Raw genomic sequence first — 26,017 nt, forward strand, 5'->3', positions numbered from 1 at the left:
ATGCTGATGGAAAAAGCATTCCTGAGTTTCTTCCCAGAGCCAAAGTCTGGTTACCGTCAAGGAATATTCATTTGAAAATCCCCTCTTACAAATTTGCCCCCAGATTTCTTGGCCCTTTTGAAGTTCTCCAACAGATCAATATTGTGTCATATAAGCTACTGCTGCCTCCGACTCTTAAAATCCCAAACTCGTTCGATGTATCTCTCCTGAAGCCTGTGTTCCTGAACCGTTACAGCAAATCCTCTGGTTCTGCAGTCTCCCCCAGCAGTTCTTCTGACAAATTTGAGGTAAAGGACATCCTGGACTTCAAGGGGGTATGAGGGAGGATTTTCTATTTGGTGGAATAGTTTGGTCCTGAGGAGAGCTCTTGGGAGCCTGAAAAAAACATTGATGCCTCAGCTCCCAAGAAGTTCCGCTCACGCTTTGGACCTAAGAAGAGGGGGCGTAAGGGGGGGGGGGGAACTGTTGTGCCCGTAGTCGTTGATCACCGGCACGTCTTACTTACTGGCAGCTGCGACCACAGGACTCTCTCTTCATGCCGGCGTCTCCCTCCCCAGAGCACATAACTGCAACTCCCCACTGTCTCCTGTAGGGGTCGCACGCTCATTCCCGGCCTTAAAAGGCCAGCGCACCAGTGTAAAAATTCCCTACCAATCTCTGTGCACCCTGGACTTTAACCCTTTATTGACTAAGACTGTTTTGGCCTTAAGGACCAGACCATTTTTTTCAAATCTGACATGTATCACTTGAAGTGGTAATAACTTTGAAATGCTTTTATATTTCCAAGCGAATCTGAGATTGTTTTCTCATGGCACATTGGACACATACTGCTGTTTCGACCCATGGTAGGGCTCCGAAGGGAAGGAGCGCCATTTGGCTTTTGCAGCTCAAATTTTGCTTGATTGTTTTTCAGGTGCCATGTTTCATTTGCAAAGCCCATGAGTGGCCAAAACAGTGGAAACCCCCAAAAGTGACCCCATTTGGGAAACTACACCCATCTAGGGGTATAGTCGAGCATTTAGACCCCACAGGTCTTTTGCGGAATTTATTGGAATTAGGCCGTGAAAATGAAAATCTACATTTTAAGTTAGTGGCAAAATATGGTCGACACATTCAGTGTTTATTTATGAAAAACACCACATTTTTGAAAAAAATTGCAAAAATTAGCATTTTGTTAAATTTAAATGTATCTGCTTGTAAGACAGATAGTAATACCGCACAAAATAGCTACTATTTCACATTTCCCATATGACTACTTTATGTTTGCATTGTTTTTTGAACGTCCTTTTATTTTTCTTGGACGTTACAAGGCTTAGAACTTTAGAAGCAATTTTTCATATTTCCAAGAAAATTTCAAAAGCCTTATTTTAGGGACCGGTTCCGTTCTGAACTGGTTTTGAGGGCTTTATATACGATAAACCCCTATAAATCACCCCATTTTAAAAACTGAACCCCTCAAAGTATTCAAAACAGCATTTAGAAAGTTTCTTAACCCTGTTTTAATCAATTTTTTTCTGTAACACAGAAGATTTTACCAGATAAATGCAACTCAATATTTATTGCCCAGATTCTGCAGTTTTTAGAAATATCCCACAGGTGGCCCTAGCGTGCTACTGGACAGAAACACAGGCCTCAGAAGAAAATGAACACCTAGTGGATATTGGGGTCTTATTTTTATTAGAATATATTTTAGGCACCATGTCGGGTTTGAGGAGGTCTTGTGGGGCCAAAACAAAGAAAGTACCCCAAAAAATACACCATTTGCCAAACTACACCCCTCAAGGAATTTAACAAGGGGTATAGTGAGCACTTTGACCACACAGGTATTATGCTGAATTTAGTGTAATTAGGCTGTGAAAATGAAAATCTAAGTTTTTTCAAATAAAATGTTGTTTTAGCTCAGATTTTTCCATTTTCACAATAGATAAAGGAGAAAAGCAACATTTGTAAGGCAAACCCTTTTGAGTACAGCAATACCCCATATGTGGTAATAAACTGCTGTTTGGACCCACGGTAGGGCTCAGAAGGGAAGGAGCGCCATTTGGCTTTTGTAGCTCAAATTTTGATTGACTGTTTTTCAGGTGCCATGTTTCATTTGCAAAGCCCATGAGAGGCCAAAACAGTGGAAACCCCCCTAAAGTGACCCCATTTGGTAAACTACACCCCTCAAGGAATCTATCTAGGGGTATAGTGAGCATTCAGACCCCACAGGTCTTTTGCAGAATTTATTGGAATTAGGCCGTGAAAATGAAAATCTACATTTTGTTCCACTAAATTGAAGAATGTCTTCATTTTCACAAGGGATACTGGTGAAAAAGCCCCCCAACATTTGTAAAGCAATTTCTCCCGATTATGGCAATACTCCACATGTGGTCATAAACTGCTGTTTGGACACACGGCAGGGCTCAGAATGGCTGGAGCGCTATTTAGCATGCAGATTTTGCTGTATTGGTTTTTGGCCACCATGTTGCATATGCAAAACCCTTGAGGTACCAGAGTACAATGGAAGCCCCAAGAAGTGACCCCATTTTGTAAACTGCACCCCTCAAGGCATTTATCATTTGCATGGACAAGACAGGGCTCAGAAGTGAAGAGCACCATCCACATTTGAGCTCTATTTTTGTGATTTTCACAGCATTGGCCCACAATTGCAGGGTCCTGAAGACAAATAGTAAAACAAACCCCCATATTGGAAACTACACCCCTTAGGGCATTTTAAGGGGTGTAGTGAGAATTTTGACAGGTGATTCTACCTTAGAAATTAGTGTCCAGCATATGGTGCAAAGTAAAAATTGCAATTTTCCACTGATATGCCAATTTAGTGCACAATATGTTGTGCCGAGTTTGTGCCACTGAACACAATTATCTCATAAACTGTTAAGCCAGTTCTCCCGGGTATGGCAATGCCATAGATGTGGACGTAAACTGGTGTTTTCGCATGCTGTAGGGTTCAGAAGGGAGGGAGCGACATTTGGCTTTTGGAGCGCAGATTTTGCTTAGTGGTAGTTTTGTTTGGGATTTTACTGGTATTTCAGTTTATAATGTGGGGGCATTTGTAAGATGTGCGGGGTGCATCAGAGCATAATAAGAGGATATAACAATGGGATAAATAAATAATTCATAGATGTGTGGCCAGTGTTGCCCAATCTTATCCGCTTTTGGAACACTCTGCATATTTTTTTTGTTGCCATATTCTGAGAGCCAGAACTTTTTTATTTTTTCACCACTGGAGATGTGTGAGGGCTTATTTGTTGCGGGACAATCTGTAAATTTCATTGGTACCATTTTGGGGTACACGCAATTTTTTGATCACTTTTTATTTAATTTTTTGGCAAGCAAGGTGACCAAAAACCAGCAGTTCTGACAATTTTTTTGTTTTTACAGTGTTCATCGTGCGCTATAAATTAAATTTTACTTCTATCTGCGGGTCGATATGATTACGGCGATACCATATTTATATAGTTTTTAATGTTTTGCAGTGTTTTTTGTGTTGCCATATTCTGACAGCCATTAGTTTTTTATTTTTGCATTGACAAGGCTGTGTAAGGGCTTGTTTTTTGCGAGACTGGTTGTAGTTTTTAATGGTACTATTTTGTGGTACGTGCGACTTTTTGATCACTTTTTATTCTATAATTTAGAAGGGATAGTGACCAAAAAATAGCGATTCTGGCCATGTTTTATTTTGGTTTTTTTTGCGGAGTTCATCGTGCGGGAAAAATAACATTATAGCTTTATAGTTAGGGTTGTTACGAACGCGGTGATACCAATTATGTGTAGTTTTATACCGTTTTCATTTTTTTTCCTATAATAAAAGACTTATTATAGGAAAAAAGGCAGTTTTTAATTTTTTAACGTAGAACTTTAATTTTTACACTTTAGCAAAACTTTTTTATAACTTTTTTTTTGTCCCACTAGGGGACTTAAAGACCTGCACCTCTCATCTTTATTCTAATACATTGCACTACCCACGTAATGCAATGCATTAGAGCTGTCAGCTATTCACTGACAGCAAGCCTATTAGGCTCCGTTCAGGTCGGGGCCTAATAGGCTTTCGTACGTGGCAGACCAGGAAGCCACTGTTGGCCTCCGATTCCCATAGCAACGATCAGCATCCGTGCGACCACATCGCAGCGATGCAGATTTCCTGGAAACCACTAAGATGCCGCGATCGCTGCATCTAAGGGGTTAATGGCAGGGAGCAGAACTAGCTCCGTTCCCTGCTGTTACAGCAGGATATCAGCTGTAACATACAGCGGACACCCTTCGGCTGATGGCGCAGGCTCAGCTTCTGAGCCCACCGCCATCTTTCATCTGCGGCCGGAAGCCTTGTACTTGGCAGAAAGGGGACCATTGTTAGGCCTCCTTTTGCCAACAGGCAATCAGCTAGCGTGGCTACCCGGCTCTTTTATCCCGGTTACCATGCTGCAATACTGTGATTGGTCAGTCACTACTGACTGACTAATCACAGCGATCGCTGGCGGCGCCATGTTGCGATTGTTCCCCCGACGAGTCACAGTGACTATCAGCTGTCTGCGACAGCCGATGTCATTGTTCTGCCACCATTTGACAGGGTGACACAAAAGCACCTTGACGTAACTGTACTTCATGGTGCCTTAATGCAGGGCAAACCATGACGTACAGTTGCAACAAGGTGCATTAAGGGGTAAAAAGAACTCTGCCCCTCCTCTCCTTACCTAAGCATTGTTGTGTCTACCCATGTTCGTCTTTGCAAATGGTCCCTTAGTTGTATCCTGTATCCAGTGTTCCCATTTCCCGTGCCCCGTATCCCATATCCAGTAAATATGTTTGTTCCAGGGCAAAGTCTAGAGTCGGAGTCGAGAGTGTCATTTGTGCCAAGTGTCATCTGTGCTAAACGTCTGCTATACAAAATGACTGCTACATCAAACGTCTGCTATACCAAATGACTGCGGCTTCAAACGTATGCCACGCCAAGTGTCTGCCTAATCTTCTATCCAGGTACTTTTGTCATAAAGGCTTTTATTGACTGTAGTTTGGCCAGCTGCTACTCCTCTATGGTGGAGCGGCCTAGTAGGTCCACATTCCCCACAGTCGTGACACAACTGCTAACAATGAGCAGTGCATCCTCTTAAATGTATGACATACGCAGACCAGTCGTGACCAGTTGAGCGGCCCTGCCCATTACGATGCAAACAGAATGACGCAGGTCAATTTTGTCTTGTCCCAACACAAACATATAAAGCTCTATATTGATTAATAGTAACACAGGTCTTAACATAAATGCTATCTCTATAAGTCTCTAAATATTATACATATAAATAACAAAGAACTAAAAAAAACCTGTTTTTTGCAAACCATATATAAAAACATTGCCTGATGAAGACTCTGGTACAGGGTCAAAACACGCTGTAGTTTATTTGAAAATAAACATTTTAATCATTCCTCTACAATCTTTATTTATCGGAAACACAATCAAGAAAGATTGTCCAACACAGGAGCGCCTTCATAGGAGAAAAACATTTTTCAGTTTATTTCTGGATCCTTTGAGTTATCGGGTGAGCCGAGCAGAGCGCACACTCGGTGTCATCTCCTGAGGTAAGCACACTGTGTACCATAGAGCCGGAAGACTCGATAAGAAGTTGAGTTGTGCCTATGAAGTTGTGCAACCAAAAAAGGTGAGCAACCATTTTAAACACTCTTCACAAAACTATTACTAGAAAAAAAACTTGAACCTCAGCGTTTTTGAGGAGAAATGGTGCTTTTTCCCTTTTTTTTCATTTTCCCTTTAAGCATATTACAGATTATAGATTCGTACAAAACGTCTTTAGAATCAGGGAAAATTACATATCTATTGCTCATTTCTTATATAATTTCCAGTCCACCAAGCAATATTATTTTCCGGGGATTATAACTTTATTTCACATAGTGTCTTTATCATCTAGAAATGATGTATGAATAATTTTCTTAAAGTTAAAGTTGCTGATAACAAAAGGTTTTATAAAAAGGTGTGAAAATTCATGAAATATCTCTAGGCAGTAAAACAGATGAAGCCTTCCTTTTATCTGTGGTCAAAACTGTAAAGATCTGCTCTAAATGTAGGTACATTCCCTTCTACAGCTAAAAACAAGTCTGAAGCACGCTCCATTATGCACACCTTAAACAATATATCTCACTTATTATACTAGCCTACACCCCTACAAAATAATGAGCACTTACACCCATCATTCGAAAATGTAACTCTTTATTACTTCATATTGAAAAGTATTTTTAAAAGGATAAACAAAAAACAAAGTACAGCACAGAGCACTGTGGTTGAACAAATCCTATATCATGTAATAGTGTAATTCCCCCTACACAAGTAGGTTACATTTAAATATAAAAATCACGTGCCTAATGTTAATAACATGCAAATGAATTGCTTAGTAATTAGTATCACATGACAATAGAAGATAAATGAACAGAAGATGATTTACCATTGGAGTAAAGTTTTACAGCCGACAGAATTTTTGATTACACAAATTATATTCTTTCTGCTCTAATCATGTTCTTTGTGTTTTTATGGTTGCTTCACATTATGTATGTTGTGTTTTACATTATATATTTTTTTTTATTGTAAATTATAAAATCTTTAATAGCCAAAATTTCAATTTCAACCATAGTTTCCCATAAATCATCTTTTTCTATGTTTAGTTATGTTACAAATTACTACTTTACATCACAAATGATCCAGGTATAAGAAGCAAAAATAAAGATTGTAAACAGTCGATTGTCCAACAATATATGTCTTTCTGAGCTCACAATTTTTTTTTGCAGAAATGGTTTAGCTGTGAGAACAGGAAAAAAATGTTTTGTGTGAGGCAAGAGCACCAAGAATTTGTTCTACTTTTTTAGTAGCAGGATGTACCCCAATTAAATTCTAAGTGGCCACAATTCCTTGTGGGATAATGCCTGCAAGTTGTCTTGACCATATCTGTAAGTTGCTGCACTGCACTATGGTCACATGATGACATTGCACAGCTAGTGCAAATTAAATTATGGCACCATTTCATCCCAAAGATGCTCCTCAGGGTAAAGATCAATCCAATAATCACATTTACTTAATCTTATTGCACAACACTGGAGCTCAATATGGTTATATCTTATAATAGCTTATCCATATCAAGAACTGATGAATAGTTGGGATGACCATCAGCAGGGGTGCTGTCACCGGAACTCCGGGGCCCAAACCAAAGGATGTTTGGCAAGATGCCCCGGGCAACTGCCGCTACAGTTGTTGCAGCAGTCGCAATTGCCCCAGCCCCCGCACCTCTATAGAAATTTACTATAGTAACTGGGGCCTATGTCATAAAATTCACGTGCCCCTGTTACTATAACGATACATACTTACCCTCCTTCCCGAGCGCAGCGTAAGTCCTGATGTCTTCCCACGTCATGACGCTGCATGGTGTCGGGACATCCGCTGTGCCGAAGAGCCGTGTAAGTGTATCATCATCACTGCCTGCTGGGGTCCTGTATTTAAGCCTGCCTTGTAGTAATGGCCGCTGGCTGATTGATTAACAGCGTACATTACTAAGGCGGGGCTTAGTGTTAGCCGGGGCAGAGGTATTATTATTTTTCATAACCAGCCAGATGCAACATAGCAGCAGCAACCTAGCATTAATAGGGTGGGAAGGGCCACTGTTTTTGGCCTTTCCCAGCCTACGATTACCAGCCTGCGGCCGCACAAGTGCCCGTCCTGCTCCACAGATGGTCGTGTACTGGATCGTATCCAGCTCTTCCCAGTAACCCTTGTGGCGGTGGGTACTAGGGTAATAATGGGGGTTAGTGTTAGCCTCTGCACTAGCTAACACTAAGCCCCGCCTTAGTAATGGACGCTGTCAATCAGCCATCGGACATTACTAAGGCGGTAGTAATAAAGTTAAAGAAATATAAGGACATAGAAAAAATACTTTATTGAAATTAAAAAAAACACACAACACTCATAAACCATTTTATTGAAAATAAAAAAGCCGTAATTGAAGTAGTCCTCGAATCCGACGTAGTCCCAACAACCGAACATGTAAAAAAAACAGAAATACGTCCAAAAAATTAGTAACACATAAAAAAGCAAAATAATTATTATTCTTACCTTTCCTGGGTCCAGCGCTGGAGCCGCAATGTCAGCGAGCTGGCCCGTATATCTAATCCTATCATGTGTGATACTGTCTGCTGAGCCACTTTATCTAATCCTATCCATAGCTATAGGGTCGTAGTGCTATAGATATGCTCTCTCTCTCTCTCTATATATATATTATATATACACAAACACACATACATACACGCACACACCATTTTTTTGGGGGGGTGAGCATATGTTAGTGCAAAGATACTTACTGTTGGGGCCCTCTAAGTATCATGTGTGATACCGTCTTCTGGGCCATGTATCTAAGCCTATCATGTGTGATGCTGTCTGCTGAGACGAGGATGGTATGCGGGACTACCTACAGGGAACTGCATTGCACTGTATACAAGGGGGATGTATGGCAGGGGCACTGTGTGTGGAACCATACCAGGGGGTTGTGAAACTATATACAAGGTTCTTTGTGTGGGGAACTCTCTACAGGTGTCTATGATTAGATCCCCGAGACATTGGGGCCAGAGAAATGCCAAATTTGCCCCTGAGAGTTAGTACAAGGATACATACTGCTGGGGCCTGTGTCTAAGGCTAAATTCAAATGAGCGTGACAGATTTACATGCGTAAAAAAAGTGTGTAAATCTGTCCGTGTGCGTTGCGTTTTTCATTCGTGTGCTTCGCATGTGGCATGTGTTTTTCACGCAATCGCAAGCCCTTTTTTTTTTCAGTGTAATTGATGCCAGAAACACGAACTGCACACAGATTAAATACACCAATATAGGACATGCAGTGAGATTCACGCAACGGACAATCACAAGATCATGCTGTTTTGCTGGGCTGGGTATAGGAGAACTGTATGTTGCAACGTCATACAGAAAACATTACACCGCCCAGAGAGAAAAGAAAGAGTTACCTCCCATTTGGCAAGTATAGCCAAATAAGTATATTTAGAAAAAAGCATATAACTTTGCAATAATAAAAGTTTTGAAACACAATTTACACTGTAGTTATCAGCATCATAGCGCCTATTAGATTAGTTAGGAGATAGGGCATTAATAAACTAGTGACAGATCCTCTTTAATCATGGTCAATTTCCTGTGCCCATTTTTCCTGTAATTTACAAATATCCACAGTGAAACCAGAAGTTGCAAGGTGCTTATATAAATAAGAAGTTATTATTACTAGCTTTTTTTAAATAATTACTATCTGGAATAGAACGATTTTGAATCTGTGTTTATCTTCCACCTTCTCCCATACTTGTTTTAATTGAGCATAGTGCAAAAAATGACCCTTCAAAAGGCCGAGCTCTTTTTAAAGGACACAAAAGTCCTTCAAAATCCCATTGTCAAAAAGCTGCAAAAATTGGCTTATACCTCTTTTCTCCCAGAAATTTCTCCCATGAAAACCGTGACATTGCGGAAGGGTAGAATTTACCCAAATCAGTGAGCCCTCCAAAAAGGGAAAAGAGTAATTAATGATATATTTAAATTCTTTCCATTGTTTTCGATACAGATGAAAAGTATAGTATTTCAAAGGGTAGTTGGTTAAAGAGACAGATTCCAAGAAGCTGAAAGATATCCTCAAATACACCGCATTCTAAATTATTATGCAAATGTTATTTTTCGCTGATTTTCCTAAATAGTCGATGCAAATGACAGTCAGTATAATCTTCAAGCCATCAACCGTTGGAGTAGAATGCGAATTTTATTGAACAAATCTCCTAATGATAACAGATTTTTTTTTAGAAGTAAAAAACTCAAAACGCACTGTTTCAAATTATTATGCACAACAGAGATCAAAACATTTGAAAGGTTGTAAAGAGAATTAAAATGGTAATGTGTTGAATTTGCAGCATCAGGAGCTCATATTTACAGAAATCAAAAGCTCTTTCAATCAAAAAAAACATAGCAGGCCAAGTTACATGTTAACATAGGACCCCCTCTTTGATATCATCTTCACAATTCTTGCATCCATTGAATTTGTGAGTATTTGGACAGTTTCTGCTTGAATATCTTTGCAGGATGTCAGAATAGCCTCCCAGAGCTTCTGTTTTGATGTGAACTGCCTCCCACCATCATAGATATTTTGCTTGAGGATGCTCCAAAGGTTCTCAATAGGGTTGAGGTCAGGGGAACATGGGGGCCACACTATGAGTTTTTCTCCTTTTATGCCCATAGCAGCCAATGACACAGAGGTATTCTTTGCAGCATGAGATGGTGCATTGTCATGCATGAAGATAATTTTGCTACGGAAGGCATGGTTCTTCTTTTTGTACCACGGAAGAAAGTGGTCAGTCATAAACGCTACGTACTTTGCAGAGGTCATTTTCACAACGTCTGGGACCCTAAAGGGGCCTACCAGCTCTCTCCCCATGATTCCAGCCCAAAACATGACTCTGCCACCTCCTTGCTGACGTCGCAGCCTTGTTGGGACATGGTGGCCATTCACCAACCATCCACTACTCCATCCATCTGGACCATCCAGGGTTGCACGGCACTCATCAGTAAACAACACGTTTTGAAAATTAGTCTTCATGTATTTCTGAGCCCACTGCAACCGTTTCTGCTTGTGAGCACTGTTTAGGGGTGGCCAAATAATAGCTTTATGCACACTTGCAAACCTCTGGAGGATCCTACACCTTGAGGTTCGCGGGACTCCAGAGGCACCAGCGGCTTCAAATACCTGTTTGCTGCTTTGCAATGGCATTTTAGCAGCTGCTCTCCTAATCCTATGAATTTGCCTGGCAGAAACCTTCCTCATTATACCTTTATCTGAACAAACCCATCTGTGCTCTAAATAAGCCACAAATCTTTTCACAGTACGATGATCACGCTTTAGTTTTCTTGAAATATCCAATGTTTTCATACCTTGTCCAAGGTATTGCACTATTTCACGCTTTTCGGCAGCAGAGAGATCCTTTTTCTTTCCCATATTGCTTGAAACCTGTGGCCTGCTTAATAATGTGGAACGTCCTTCTTAAGTAGTTTTTCTTTGATTGGGCACACCTGGCAAACTAATTATCACAGGTGTCTGAGATTGATTACAATGATCCAAAGAGCCCTAAGACACAATACCATCCATGAGTTTAATTGAAAATCTAATAATTAAATGTTTATGACACTTAAATCCAATGTGCATAATAATTTGGAACATGGTGTATTACTTCAGTGGCTTGTAGTAAAGTTCACTTAACAGCAGAAAATTCCCAGTCTAGCAATTGCTAGAGTTGACATGCTAAGAAATAAGCATAAAAGTTAGGTAAATCAAACCCTTGTCACGGCGCAGGGTGTGGGCCCACTGGGCCGTACCGCGTAGCGGGATAGCAGCTGGCCAACTAGGTACAAAACAATGTCTATAGTCCAGAAAGGGTACCTGAGGCAATGTAGACAGTAGCGGTGACACAACTTGACTCTCACTGTAGATGCAGCGGAAGACACGACTTGACTCTCACAGTAGATGCAGCGGAAGACACAACTTGACTTTCACAGTAGATGCAGCGGAAGACACGACTTGACTTTCACAGTAGATGCACAAAGGCACGGTAGCATGGGATACAGGGTACAGGCAGCAGGAACGGATAACACTGGGAACTGGAAAATACTGGGGGACCATTTGCAAGACAAACTTTAGGTAAACAACAACACTCAGGCAAGGATCAAGTGGCCAGAGCCCCTTTTATAGTCCAGCAGCATTCTGGGCTAATACTGATCAATGACAGCTGGATGCGTACTGGCCCTTTAAGGCCGTGCACGCGCGGGCACACGTGCCCTGCGGGAAATAGTCCCAGGACCCGGCAGTGAGTGCCGGCGTTTACCTGGAGGGAGATGCCAATGAAAACACAGATGTCCATGGCCGGGGCCGTCAGAGGGTAAGTCTGAACAACGGTCCTCGGCCATAGACGTTACAGTATCCCCCGTCTTACTCCCCCTCTTCTTGGGACCAGAGCGGGAGAGAAATCTCTTCACGAGGACAGGGGCATCGACGTTCTCCTCTGGCTCTCAAGACCTCTCCTCTGGACCAAATCCCCTCCAATCCACCAAATAAAACGTCCTTCCTCCCACTTTCTTGGTAGCCAGGATCTCCCTCATTTCGAAAGTCCCCGACGAACCGCCATGAGCCACTGCGGAACTAGGAGTCCTGGAGTAGCGGTTCAGGACCACGGGCTTCAGCAAAGAGACATAGGAGGAATTAGGGATCTTGAGGGTAGGAGGCAGAGGAAGCTTGTAAGACACGGGATTGATTTGCAGCAGAATCTGGAAGGGTCCGAGGAACCTGGGAGCAAATTTGCAAGACGGCACCCTCAGCCGGATATTCCTAGAAGACAGCCAGACCTTCGTACCTGGAAGAAACTGGGGAGGCTCTCGTCTTCTAGTGTCTGCCTTTCTCTTCATGCAGTCCACCACCAGCAGAATAGAAGATCGTGTCTGTTGCCATATTTGCAGAAAGTCCCTGAAGGTAGAGTCAGCTGCAGGCACCTGGGACATAGTAGAGACAGGAAGAGGTATACGAGGATGTTGGCCGTAGACAATGAAGAACGGACTGGAGGTGGTGTACTCACTATGGTTATTATAGGAGAACTAAGCCCAAGGGAGCAGCTGCACCCAGTCATCATGTCGTCTGGAGACAAAGTGCCGCAGATAGTTCTCCATAATCTGGTTAAACCTTTCGACTTGTCCATTGGACTGAGGATGATAAGCCGAGGAGAAGTCCAACTTTACACCAAGGAGGCCGCAGGGTGCTCTTCAGAACTTCGAGATGAACTGGACCCCTTGATCCGAGACAGAGGCAAGCCGTGCAGACGGAAGATGTGTTAAACAAAGAGGTCGGCCAGTCGAACAGCAGAAGGCAGGCCAGTCAGAGGAACAATATGAGCCATTTTAGAAAATCAATACACCACCACCCAGATCACACTGCATCCAGCAGAGAGAGGCAGATCTGTGACAAAGTCCATAGCAACATGCTGCCAGGGGGCATCGGGTACAGGCAATTGTTAGAGCAGACCGGCTGGTCTGGAGTGGGCAACTTTGTTTGCTGCGCACACCGTACAGGAGGAAACAAAGTCCATGACGTCTTTGGGCAGCGTGGGCCACCAGAACTGACGGGCAATTAGGTCTCGGGTCTTACGTGACCTGCCAGCTTGGAACTGTGACCCTAGCGAAGGATTCTTCCTCTGTCTGCCAGACGTACAAAAGCCCTTCCCGGAGTAATGTCTCTAATTTGCAGAGGGTTAACAGAATAGATGCAAGAAGGGTCAATAATATTCTGTGGGGACTCCACAGTGTCCTCTGTTTCAAATACTAAGGGAGAAGAAAAAGAGATACACGGCGCCACATAGTGCAATAAAGCAAGGGAGTACAAGGAGCAATCTAATGTAGGAAAAATGCTCACCTTTGTTAGTGGATACCGTTAAGTATCTCAATAGCCAGAAAGCTGCTGCCAGGTCCGTGCACAAGCAAAACGAGTTTTGCTGTCAAATGGATCAATAATAGTGGAAAAAAAGGGGGACCACCGGCGCTGCTATAGACGATGTCGAGGCAAGAGATGATGATTAATGTTTTAATGAAATAATGAAAGAGGCTACGCGTTTCGACGCCGAACCGGCATCTTCATCAGGCCAATACACATTGTGCGATGTGCACACGTTTAAATACAGAATGAAATGAGACATAATTGCTAAAAAAAGAAAAAAAGAACCGCCAATACGGGCGGGTCAAAGGTCACATATATAGATTACATAATACTAATATACAGAACACCGCATTACAAAGTTTGTTCAGAGTAAAAAGTGTTTACATAAATACAATATGGTTAATACAATTAATGTATTTTTGTATTTTTAATTGTATTAACCATATTGTATTTATGTAAACACTTTTTACTCTGAACAAACTTTGTAATGCGGTGTTCTGTATATTAGTATTATGTAATCTATATATGTGACCTTTGACCCGCCCGTATTGGCGGTTCTTTTTTTCTTTTTTTAGCAATTATGTCTCATTTCATTCTGTATTTAAACGTGTGCACATCGCACAATGTGTATTGGCCTGATGAAGACGCCGGTTCGGCGTCGAAACGCGTAGCCTCTTTCATTATTTCATTAAAACATTAATCATCATCTCTTGCCTCGACATCGTCTATAGCAGCGCCGGTGGTCCCCCTTTTTTTCCACTATTATTGACTCTGTTTCAAATGACCTAGACAAGGCATCAGCCCTTACATTCTTGTCGGCAGGTCGGTAGTAGAGTTCAAACCGGAACCGAGCAACAAACAACGACCACCTGGCTTGACGAGGATTCAGCCGTTGAGCCGTCTGTAGATAGGTCAGGTTCTTGTGGTCCGTGAAGACCAGGATAGGATGAGCTGCGCCTTCTAGTAGGTGTCTCTACTACTGCAGGGCCAGCTTGATGGCCAGTAACTCCTGATCCCCAATCGAGTAGTTGCGCTCTGCGGGAGAAAACAGCTTAGAATAGTAGCCACATACCACAGTCTTGCCTTTCGAACCTCTCTGGAACAAAAGTGCACCGGCACCAACAGAGGAAGCGTCCACCTCTAATGAAAACTGTAGGGATACATCAGGGTGATGAAGAATAGAGGCTGACGTGAAGGGCTTTTTTAAGGTTTTAAATGCGACTTCTGCTTCTGGAGTCCACACCTTGGCATTCATGCCCTTTTTAGTGAGGGTGGAGATGGGTGCAGTTAGTGAAGAGAAGTTGGTAATGAAAAGCCGGTAGAAGTTGGCGAATCCCAGGAAGCGTTGTATGGCCCTTAAGCCTTGGGGGCGTGGCCATTCCAGGACAGCCTTTACCTTCTCAGGGTCAATTTTGAGACCCTGATCGGAGATGATATAGCCCAGTAAGGGTAGAGACTTTTTTTCAAACACGCACTTCTCCAGAAACACCTGGTGGACATGACCCTGATGAGTCACAAAATCTGGGGAAAAAAATATCAAAATGTCATCGAGATACACCACAACACAGACATAGAGGAGATCACGAAAAATTTCATTGACAAATTCTTGAAACACCGCGGGGGCAGTACACAGGCCGAAGGGCATGACCAGATATTCGTAGTGTCCATCACATGTACTAAATGCAGTCCTCCACTAATCACCCTGATGAATCCGGATTAGATTGTAAGCCCCCTGCAGGTCTAGCTTAGAAAAATGTTTTGCCCCCCCGTATGCGATCAAACAGTTCTGAAATCAAAGGCAATGGGTACCTGTTCTTCACCGTGATCTGGTTGAAGTCTCAGTAGTCAATGCAGGGTCGGAGGGATTCATCTTTCTTCTTGACAAGAAAAACCCGGATGAGGATTTACGTATGAAGCCCCTCTCCAGATTCTGTTTAATGTAGGTTGACATAGACTGGGTCTCAGGCAAGGAGAGAGGGTATACTCTACCGCGAGGAGGAGACGAATCAGGAACCAAGTCAGTAGGGCATTAATTCTCTCGATGTGGTGACAATGTCTCTGCTTTTTTCTGGTCGAAGATATCCAAGAATAGAGGATGGCAACCCTGCCAATGACTGATGCGGAGGAGACTGAGACGGATGGACATGCACCAGACAGCAGTCGAGATACTTGGGGCCCCACTGGAGAACCTCTCCAGAGTTCCAATCCAGGACTAGGGCGTGTAGACGGAGCCAAGGCAAACCCAGCAGCATGGGGTTGACGGCCTTGAGCAGGACAAACAGGGAGATCAGTTCGGAACGAAGAACTCCCACTTGGAGTTTTAACGGCTTGGTCACAGACAAAACTGGGTCAGGCAAAGGCAGTCTATCTACCGAGGCAACGATCAACGGCCTTTCCAGCAGAACAGTGGGCAACTGAAGAAGATCCACAAGGTCTTGGCAGATTAAATTGGCTGCAGAGCCAGAGTCCAGGTTGGCAGAGACTGGATGGGGACTCTCGCCAGCGACAATGGTCACAGAAATGAACTGTTTGGAGGAGAGTTCCCTATTAAATGCAGTATCGCCCAGGGTTGTCTCTCCAACCAATCCTAGGCGTTGGGATTTTTTGGCTTCTGCGGACACAGACACACGACATGGCCAGCAGGTCCGCAATATAAACAGAGTCCAGAGGTGCGTCTGCGCTGTTTCTCTTGAACGGACAATTTAAGCTGATCCACCTGCATCGAAACCTTGGGTAGACCAGTAGAAGAAGGCAAAAGGGGTTGCTGGAAATTGGGTGCCAGTCTAGGAAGCCGTCTCTCCTGTCGAATCTCTTGAGATCTCTCTCTGAGCCTTATGTCCACTCGCGTAGCCAGTAGAATCAGGTCATCCAAGGCAGCTGGTAGATCTCGAGCAGCACGTTCGTCCTTGATCTCAGGCGATAGGCCATGCCAGAAGGATGCTACCAAGGCCTCATTGTTCCAGGATAGTTCTCCTGACAAGGTCCGGAACTGGATTGTCTATTTGCCCACGGAGGCGTCCTCCTGGCGAAGGTTAAAGATAGCAGTGGCTGCCGACAAGACTCGTCCAGGCTCCTTGAATACGGTACGGAATAACCGCACAAACCCCTGGAAGTCTCGGGTCCCCGTCGTTCCCAGATTTGATTCGCCCACGCCAGGGCCTTCCCGGCAAGTTGAGACATAATGAAGGCGATCCTGGCTCCATCCGAAGGAAATGCTCGGGTGTGCAGAGTGAAGTGGATATGGCATTGGTTCAGAAACCCCCTGCACGTACTTGCGTCTCCATGGAACCGAGGTGGCAATGGCAGCGAGAACTGAGGATCCGAACTGGAGCTGCCAGGTGGTGTAGCAGGTGGGTCGATTGGAGGAGCTTGAATAGGAGCGGAGAAGGAAGTAGCTAGCGCCCCTAGCTGCTGTGCCATGGAGTCTACTGCCACAAGAAGTTGATCGTGTCATGCTCGCAGATCCTGCAGTTCCGCCTGAATGGCTTGGGAGGGTAACAGTCCCTTGAATTGACCAGCGGGTTCCATTGCCTGAGCAACTGTGAGTGCGCGGGGTGTGGATCCGCTGGGTCGTACCGTGTAGCGGGATAGCAGCTAGCCAACTAGGTACAAAACAATGTCTATAGTCCAGAAAGGGTACCTGAGGCAATGTAGACAGTAGTGGTGACACAACTTGACTCTCACTGTAGATGCAGCAGAAGACACGACTTAACTTTCACAGTAGATGCAGCGGAAGAGTCGACTTGACTTTCGCAGTAGATGCAGCGGAAGACACGACTTGACTTTCACAGTAGATGCAGCGGAAGACACGACTTGACTTTCACAGTAGATGCACAAAGGCACGGTAGCACGGGATACAGGGTACAGGCAGCAGGAACGGGTAACACTGGGAACTGGAAAACACTGGAATACCATTTGCAAGACAAACTTTAGGTAAACAACGCTCAGGCAAGGATCAAGTGGGCAGAGCCCCTTTTATAGTGTAGCAGCATTCTGGGCTAATACTGATCAATGACAACTGGACGCATACTGGCCCTTTAAGGATGTGCATGCGCGGGCACGTGCGCCCTGCGGGAAACAGTCCCAGGACCCAGAAGTGTGTGCTGGTGTCTCTCTGGAGGGAGATGCCGACGAGAACTCATATGTCCATAGCCGAGGCCGTCAGAGGGTAAGTCTCAACGACAGCCCTCGGCCATAGATGTTACAATCCTCCTTTCCCTAATAGGCCGCAGAGTTTTTCATATTTAATTTGAATTATTTTCCCTTTACAAATTAGGTCACTAAGTATTGCTTCTATTAAAGCAAAAATCTTTTTTGGTATACATATTGGGGAATTTCCCCAAAAATTAAGTAACAAATTAAGAACAATCATTTTGGTCAAAGCAATGTAAGAGGCCCTGGATAGGGGAAGTCCCCTCCATGCTTGTTTCTTAGATCTCTAATAAAATGCAAGATGTTTAGGGAAATTAAATCATTTGGATCTTCTGAGAAAATAATACAAAGATATTTAAAAGTTTCCTCTCTTATTACCTCTCCACATAGCTGAGACTCTACTAATGGCACTAATAGGAGTAAAGATGACTTAGCCCAATTAATATTAATACCTGAGAAGTGCACAAACTCAGTATACACGCTTTCCAAGAATAGAAACTGTCCATAGTGGAGAGTAATTATGGGGTCTGGGAGGGCTGAGTGGGTACTCAACCTAGGAGTTGGTTTGTCTTTTTTTTCTTTGGAGGGATCACTATCTCTAATGGTCTATTGTAATGATTTAAATTGTGTGTTAGAATGTTAGAGGCTTGGGTAACTGGTTAAAAAAATACTGCGGTATTTAACTTGATTAAAAATTACTTACCTGCCATTATTTGTTTACAGGAGACACATCTCTCTCCACCAGGATAAAGAAGAAGTGGGCAAGCATTAGTTACAATTCACTATACTCCTGATTTTCCAGAGGAGTGAGTTTTCTTGTATAAAATAAAGTCTCAGTTACTATCTATGACACCATCATGGATGGTTGTTTACCAGATCAAAGTCTGTGCAAGAAAGGGAGTTGAAAAACATGAAAACTAATGCGCTTTAGGATTAAGAATCCTCCAGGGATCTTTCAAGCCACACTGAGAGACAAACTCTGAAAGTCTGAGTCTGTGAATTTCCTCCCTTTCTAACTCTATCCCTCTCCTCTTGCAAAACCTTATTGAAATTGCCAATAATTAGAATAAGGCAATCACCTTTTTTTCAATGTAAAATTGGTGATCTTCGTCAAAGTATCATAAGAAAAGGGGATATAAAATCAATACTCCAATCAAATCCTCCAATTTATCATAAAATCTCCCTAACTCATCCATGATGGTGTCATAGATAGTAACTGAGACTTTATCGTATACAAGAATACTCACTCCTCTGGAAAATCAGGAGTATAGTAAATTGTAACTAATGCTTGCCCACTTCTTCTTTATCCTGGTGGAGAGAGATGTGTCTCCTGTAAACAAATAATGGCAGGTAAGTAATTTTTAATCAAGTTAAATACCACAGTTTTTTTTAACCAGTTACCCAAGCCTCTAACAGTCTAACACACAATTTAAATCATTACAATAGACCATTAGAGATAGTGATCCCTCCAAAGAAAAAAAAGACAAAACAACTCCTAGGTTGAGTACCCACCCAGCCCTCCCAGACCCCATAATGACTCTCCACTATGGAGAGTTTCTATTCTTGGAAAATTTTCCTCTTCCTGAATTTATATTCAAGTGGAACAATTCCCCCTGAAGTATATTAGGCCTGATGAAAGACTATCTTAATTTCATGAAATGACAAATATTTTTTTTTTTTTGCAGTGATCCACAATACTGCCAAATCAGGCCATTGGAAAATAGTATGGTCATTGTAGATTACTCTTAACTTTGTTGGATAGATATATTAATTCATGGTTTCTCAATCTGCTTTTAACCTCAGAAAATGTAATTCTATTCTTAGATGTAATGATAGAGTAATCTGGGTAGAATGATATTTGTGCTCCATTGAAGCTTAAATCCTCCATTGTTCTTGACATTTTGAGCATAGTGTCTCTGTCTTCCGTATTCATTACCTTAATCAAAATAGATCTTGGGGGAAATCCCAGTGGTCTGGGGTTAAGGAGGACTCCGTGTACTCCCTCCAGCACACAATTTTGATAAAGTATCCACTCCAAATTTCTCCATTAAAGGGAAGGAGTTGCGAAAAAAAATTTTTTATGTAAATTTGCTTTTAGTATGTTATTAATATAAATTTTAATTATTTGTGTTTTTGTGTTGTACTTTTTTATTTTTTCTTACTTTTACTTCACTACGGGGGCTGCCATTTTTTTTTCACCTCTGTATGTGTCGATTAACGACACATACAGTGATGGAATACGGCACATACATCCCCATAGAGAATGCGAACGGGAGCCGTTCCATTCACTATAGCGTACGCCGTCTGTGTGGGAACGGCGCATGCCCCGCTCCCACACAGTCCAAAAAAATGGTCTTCGGCAGAGTGACATCCGGCGCCATTTTCATGTGGACCGGAAGCCGCGACCGGACAGTAAGATGATTACTTCCAGTCGCGGCTTCCGGACATATGTTCCAGGCAGCGAAGACGCGAGGAGTAGGATCGGAGGCAGCAGCGGCGGCAGGAGCAGATAAGTTATGTTTGGGTATGTGATGTGTGTATTATGTTCGTGTTATACTGTCTGATTACCACTGTATCTAATCCTCCTACACTGTGTGCCGCCATTTTCTGAGCGAATGCACAGTGTAGGAGGATTAGAAGATTCAACCACCTCCTTCTCCTGGCACTAGCCAGGATTAGGGAGGGGGGATTGTGTGAGCACACGAGAGCGTGTGTGTCTACACCAAATTTGCAGCATAAAGCAATGAGGTTGCTTTACCACATTGCAGTGCTGAAATTTTGGGAATTGATCCCTCTAGTGACCAGCACATGGAAATGTTATAAATTTGAATCTAATTTATAATATTTCCTGACTTGTGAAAAAATGTAAAAAATTAAAACAATGCTTAATCACTTAAATACTAACTGTTTAACTGAAAAAAATAAAAAAAAATTCTAGCGACACATTCCCTTTAACCAGGAGCTCATAAACTCTCTGCAATTTGCGCCTTCATTTCCCTCTGCAAAGCCCACGCATCGGAGGTTAAGCCTCCTAGATCTATCTTCCCAGTCACAGACTTTAATAAATTTTTCCTGATAGGTCTTCATACCTCTTGGTCTTCAAACTCCTTTTTTAATATCTCAATTGTGTCTTGTGAAAAAAAGACCCTCTCCTCCACTTCATCCACACGAGATCAGATTTTTGACAGCTCATGTTCCATGATATTAGTATCGGATTGTATAGCTCCCATTTGTGTCTTCATATCAGCAATAGATACACTACCGTTCAAAAGTTTGGCGTCACCCAGACAATTTTGTGTTTTCCATGAAAACTCACACTTATATTTATCAAATGAGTTGCAAAATGACTAGAAAATATAGTCAAGACATTGACAAGGTTAGAAATAATTATTTTTATTTCAAATAATAATTTTCTCCTTCAAAATTTGCTTTCACAAAGAATGGTCCATTTGCAGCAATTACAGCATTGCAGACCTTTGGCATTCTAGCTGCTAATTTGCTGAGGTAATCGGGAGACATTTCACCCCATGCTTCCAGAAGCCCCTCCCACAAGTTGGATTGGCTTGATGGGCACTTCTTGCGTACCATACGGTCAAGCTGCTCCCACAACAGTTCTATGGGGTTGAGATCTGGTGACTGCGCTGGCCACTCCATTACAGATAGAATACCAGCTGCCTGCTTCTTCCCTAAATAGTTCTTGCATAATTTGGAGGTGTGCTTTGGGTCATTGTCCTGTTGTAGGATGAAATTGGCTCCAATCAAGCGCTGTCCACAGGGTATGGCATGGCGTTGCAAAATGGAGTGATAGCCTTCCTTATTCAAAATCCCTTTTACCTTGTACAAATCTCCCACTTTACCAGCACCAAAGCAACCCCAGACCATCACATTACCTCCACCATGCTTGACAGATGGTGTCAGGTACTCTTCCAGCATCTTTTCAGTTGTTCTGCGTCTCACAAATGTTCTTCTGTGTGATCCAAACACCTCAATCTTCGATTCGTCTGTCCATTACACTTTTTTCCAATCTTCCTCTGTCCAATGTCTGTGTGCTTTTGCCCATATTAATCTTTTCCTTTTATTAGCCAGTCTCGGATATGGCTTTTTCTTTGCCACTCTGCCCTGAAGGCCAGCATCCCAGAGTTGCCTCTTCACTGTAGACATTGACACTGGCGTTTTGTGGGTACTATTTTATGAAGCTGCTAGTTGAGGACCTGTGAGGCGTCTATTTCTCAAACTAGAGACTCTAATGTACTTGTCTTGTTGCTCAGTTGTGCAGCGGGGCCTCACACTTCTCTTTCTACTCTGGTTAGAGCCTGTTGGTGCTGTCCTCTGAAGGCAGTAGTACACACCGTTGTAGGAAATCTTCAGTTTCTTGGAAATTTCTCGCATGGAATAGCCTTCATTTCTAAGAACAAGAATAGACTGTCGAGATTTACATGAAAGCTCTCTTTTTCTAGCCATTTTGAGAGTTTAATCGAACCCACAAATGTAATGCTCCAGATTCTTAACTAGCTCAAAGGAAGGTTCGTTTTATAGCTCCTCTAAACAGCAAAACTGTTTACAGCGGTGCTAACATAATTGCACAAGGGTTTTAAAGTGTTTTGTAATCATCCATTAGCCGTCTAACACAGTTAGCAAACACAATGTACCATTAGAACACTGGAGTGATGGTTGCTGCAAATGGGCCTCTATACACCTATGTAGATATTGCATTAAAAACCAGACCAGACGTTTGCAGCTAGAATAGTCATTTAGCACATTAACAATGTATAGAATGTATTTCTGCTTAATTTAATGTTATCTTCATTGAAAAAACTGTGCTTTTCTTGCAAAAACATGGAAATTTCTAAGTGACCCTAAACTTTTGAACGGTAGTGTATATCTAGTCACTTCAATGTTTTGAGAACTTCTAGTATTGTTTGGTAGGGTGATAAGGATAATGGACAAACAATAATCAAAGACAGTCAGAATAGCAGTGCAGACTCAGTGCCAGCTAGAGCTTCTGCTTTCCCAGGCACTGGAGCAATTTCTTTTATTGAACACTTAATGAAATACATTGTGTACATCAATAAAGAACATTTTTACATCATGTCATAAGTACATATAAAGGAGGGCAGAAAGGAGATTATGGAATACTCAGTATTCGGTCAAACCGGAAGCAATACAGAAGTCTCATACCTACATATCAAATACACAATATAAACTAGAGTGATGCATTTAATATTTTACATATATTTAATTGTCAAAAACAATGGAATTCAACTTAACGTTGCACTTCTGAAATTTGCATAGTAAAGTACATCAGTTGTACTTTTCAACACTAGATAATTTAATACATATGATACATGACCTATGGTTCATGTTATGACTCTCGTGTACAGCGATGAGACCTTCCAGATATCTTGTGGATGATGTCACAGAGATCCTCAAGGATCAGACGAGAGACGACCCCAGGCAAGAGAGAGCCAACGAGGATTCATTCCATATTCTCCATACCTTTAGGAATTTTTGTGGACAGCCTCTATGTTTGTATACCACTTTTTCATAAGGAATTGTTGTATTGATCAACCTCTTCCATTTTCCCAAGGTTGGAGATTTATCTCCCATCCATCTAAGTCATGACTTTTCTAGCAAAAAATAAAGATTCTCTGAGAAAAATACGGATATGGTGCGGCCACGTCGATTCATCTAGCAGACCCAAGAGGCATACATCTGGGGTAGTTGGTACTGGAATCCCTAGGAGAGATGTCAATTGTGACGTGATCTCAATCCAGAAGGAGTTACTATAGGAACATTCCCATGCCATATGCCAGAAGTCAGTGGTTTAGAGCATCTATGGCACCTGTTGTGTGGAAGTCTTCCCATTTTATGGAAACAGGTCAGAGATAAATAACATAAATGCAAAAAGTATAATTGCGTCATGCAATTGTTAACTGCAAGGGAAACATACAATGGAAAGGCAAGAGCTTCTACCCAATCCTCAGAGGATAAACCAGGTAGAAGTGATATCCATTTGGTCTCAGATGCTAGTTGAGTGGATTCCTATTTAGTTCCCAAAAGATAAATGTATAAGGCTGATATTATTCCCCTGGGTCCCTGAGACACGAAGATTCCTATTAAAGGATAATTAGATAAGGGGCATGACACATTCGGAAACTGGCGTGCAGTAGTTGAAGATATTTATAAAATTAGGTACATGGTATTTGGTAAAGTTCCTGCATTTGTATAAAGGATCGAAGAGTTCCATCACTGTACAAATCACCCAAAGTGATGACACCATGTGAGAGTCAAAACACATTGTCCTCTACAAGTAAAATATGCAAAAACATGGGATTTCCCCAACGAGGGACTGAGGGGGGAAGGTCGTGGTAGTGAGACATCTCCTTGGCAGCTCTCCAAACTTGAATGGCCAATCTATGAAGCAACAGCAGGCATCTGGGAAAGAAATTAGACCTCTCTAGGACCGGCCATAGTGAGTCAACTTCCAAATAGCGCGCTAAATAATATTCAACACTGGGCTGGAGTAATGACCTTAGTCCACACATAAAGAAAGTGGAGCTGACCAAATAAAAAATATAAGTAAAACTCTGGCAAGGCCATGCCGCCCTGATTTTTTGGTCTTTGTAAAATTCTCACGCTCAATTAATGTCTGGATTTTCCCCATATAAAGGAAGTTAATATAGATTTGGAGAAAAGGGACTTGGGAATAGGACCTGAGGCATGTTCAATGAGATATAACCCTTTAGGAATGAGAATAATTTTAAATAGATTAATACGGCCAGGAGTGGACAAAGGCAAAGTCCCCCAAAACCTACATTTGGACTCTACATAATAGGGGGCAAATGTTCTTTTCATGGGACTTATTAGCATGTTTAGTAATATATATACCTAAGAATTACAAAAATCTCTACTACCGGCAAATGATAGTATACGGAAGGCCAATTTGAATCTCATAAAGGCATCAAGGATGATTTTCTGCAGTTTATGCAGAGTCCCGAGAATGGAGCAAACTCATCTAAAAGATGAATAGTTCTATGTAAGGAGATATCCGGATCTGCCATTAATAAAATAAGGTCGTCCGCGTATAGACCAACACGATCCTCTCTCTCTAACAAGGAGATACTGCGGAATACAAGATCCCGTCTCAGCCGGAGAGCCAGAGGCAAATGCAAACAGCAGCGGCGATAGGGCATATCCGTGCCTAGTGCCCCTACCCAAATCAAAAAAGCAGAGCACTGACCTGTAATCAACAGATTAGCCTTAGCTTTTTTTTTTTTTTTTTATAGAGGATACTTATTTAATAAATTGAGGGCCAAAACCAAATTTTCCCAACACTGCAAGCAGATATGGCCATTCTATGGAGTCAAAAGCCTTGGCCGCATCTAAGGAAGCCAAGGCACATTTTTTATTTTTGGCTCTTCCTACCTGAGAAATAACTTGTTCTCTGCGAATATTATCTGTGGTGCCCTTACCAGATTGTTCTGAGTGAATAATGCTGAGAATTAAAGAGTTAAGACGGTTAGCCAGTATTTTCGTCAGTATTTTGTATTCTACATTTAGCAATGAAATGGGTCTGTAAGAGCCACATTCCAGAGGGTTCTTATCAGTTTTTAATAATATACCTGTGAAGGGGGACCATCAGGGTCTGGTGATTTACCCTTAGACATATCTGAAATAGTCTAAGAGCTGGCTGTCCACTTCCAATAACTGGGGAAAGGAGATCTCATCTAAGTATGTGTCAGACTGCGAGTTACTATAATAAGTGGAGTATAATTGTTCATAGAAGTTTCTAAACCTATTTAGGATGAAATTATTATCCAGTAAAACTTCAGCCTGGTCTGATGAAATCTCAAGAATAGCTGGAGAGGCATTATTATGGTATACAATGTGGGCCAGGAATTTCCTGCCTGATTACTCAGTTCAAAGTAGGATTGCTTGGAAAAGAACAGTTTCCTCTTTTCGTTTAGGAGTGCCAAATATTGATGACCTGAGCGCAGCCAAGCTTGTTTCTTGGTGTCAGTGGGATCTGTTACAAATTCTTGTTCCCTAATCATACAGTCCTATACAAACCTCTCTTCATGTCTGGCAGACTCCTACTTAATGAAGGAAATAGTAGATCGAAGGCATCCTTATATATATATGCCTTAAGTGTCTCCCAAATAATGAGAGGATTAGCTGTACCAGTATTTAACTCTATAAAGGTCTGTAACTGGTCAGGTATTCGGTCTTGCACACCTACAAGTTTAAGCCAAAAGGGATGCACCCGCCATCCCGACCTACAGGGGTTTGTATTTCCAAGCATAATGGTGATATCCCCCTAACAACATATCGGATGTCCTTAACTGCTACTGAGACAGATGAAG

The 26,017-nt window shown here is 42.2% G+C and overlaps 1 protein-coding gene and 1 long non-coding RNA gene across 3 annotated transcripts in view; one reads left to right on the forward strand and one right to left on the reverse strand.

Moving 5' to 3' along the window:
- Positions 1-26,017, forward strand: part of LOC142655636 (uncharacterized) — a 676,170-nt gene that overhangs the window by 225,155 nt on the left and 424,998 nt on the right. The gene's annotated exons all lie outside the window — the stretch shown is intronic.
- RHBDF1 (rhomboid 5 homolog 1) overlaps positions 1-26,017 on the reverse strand; it is a 575,397-nt gene that overhangs the window by 101,809 nt on the left and 447,571 nt on the right. The gene's annotated exons all lie outside the window — the stretch shown is intronic.

This window comes from Rhinoderma darwinii, chromosome 6 (genome assembly GCF_050947455.1).
Source record: "Rhinoderma darwinii isolate aRhiDar2 chromosome 6, aRhiDar2.hap1, whole genome shotgun sequence".
NCBI lineage: Eukaryota > Metazoa > Chordata > Amphibia > Anura > Rhinodermatidae > Rhinoderma > Rhinoderma darwinii.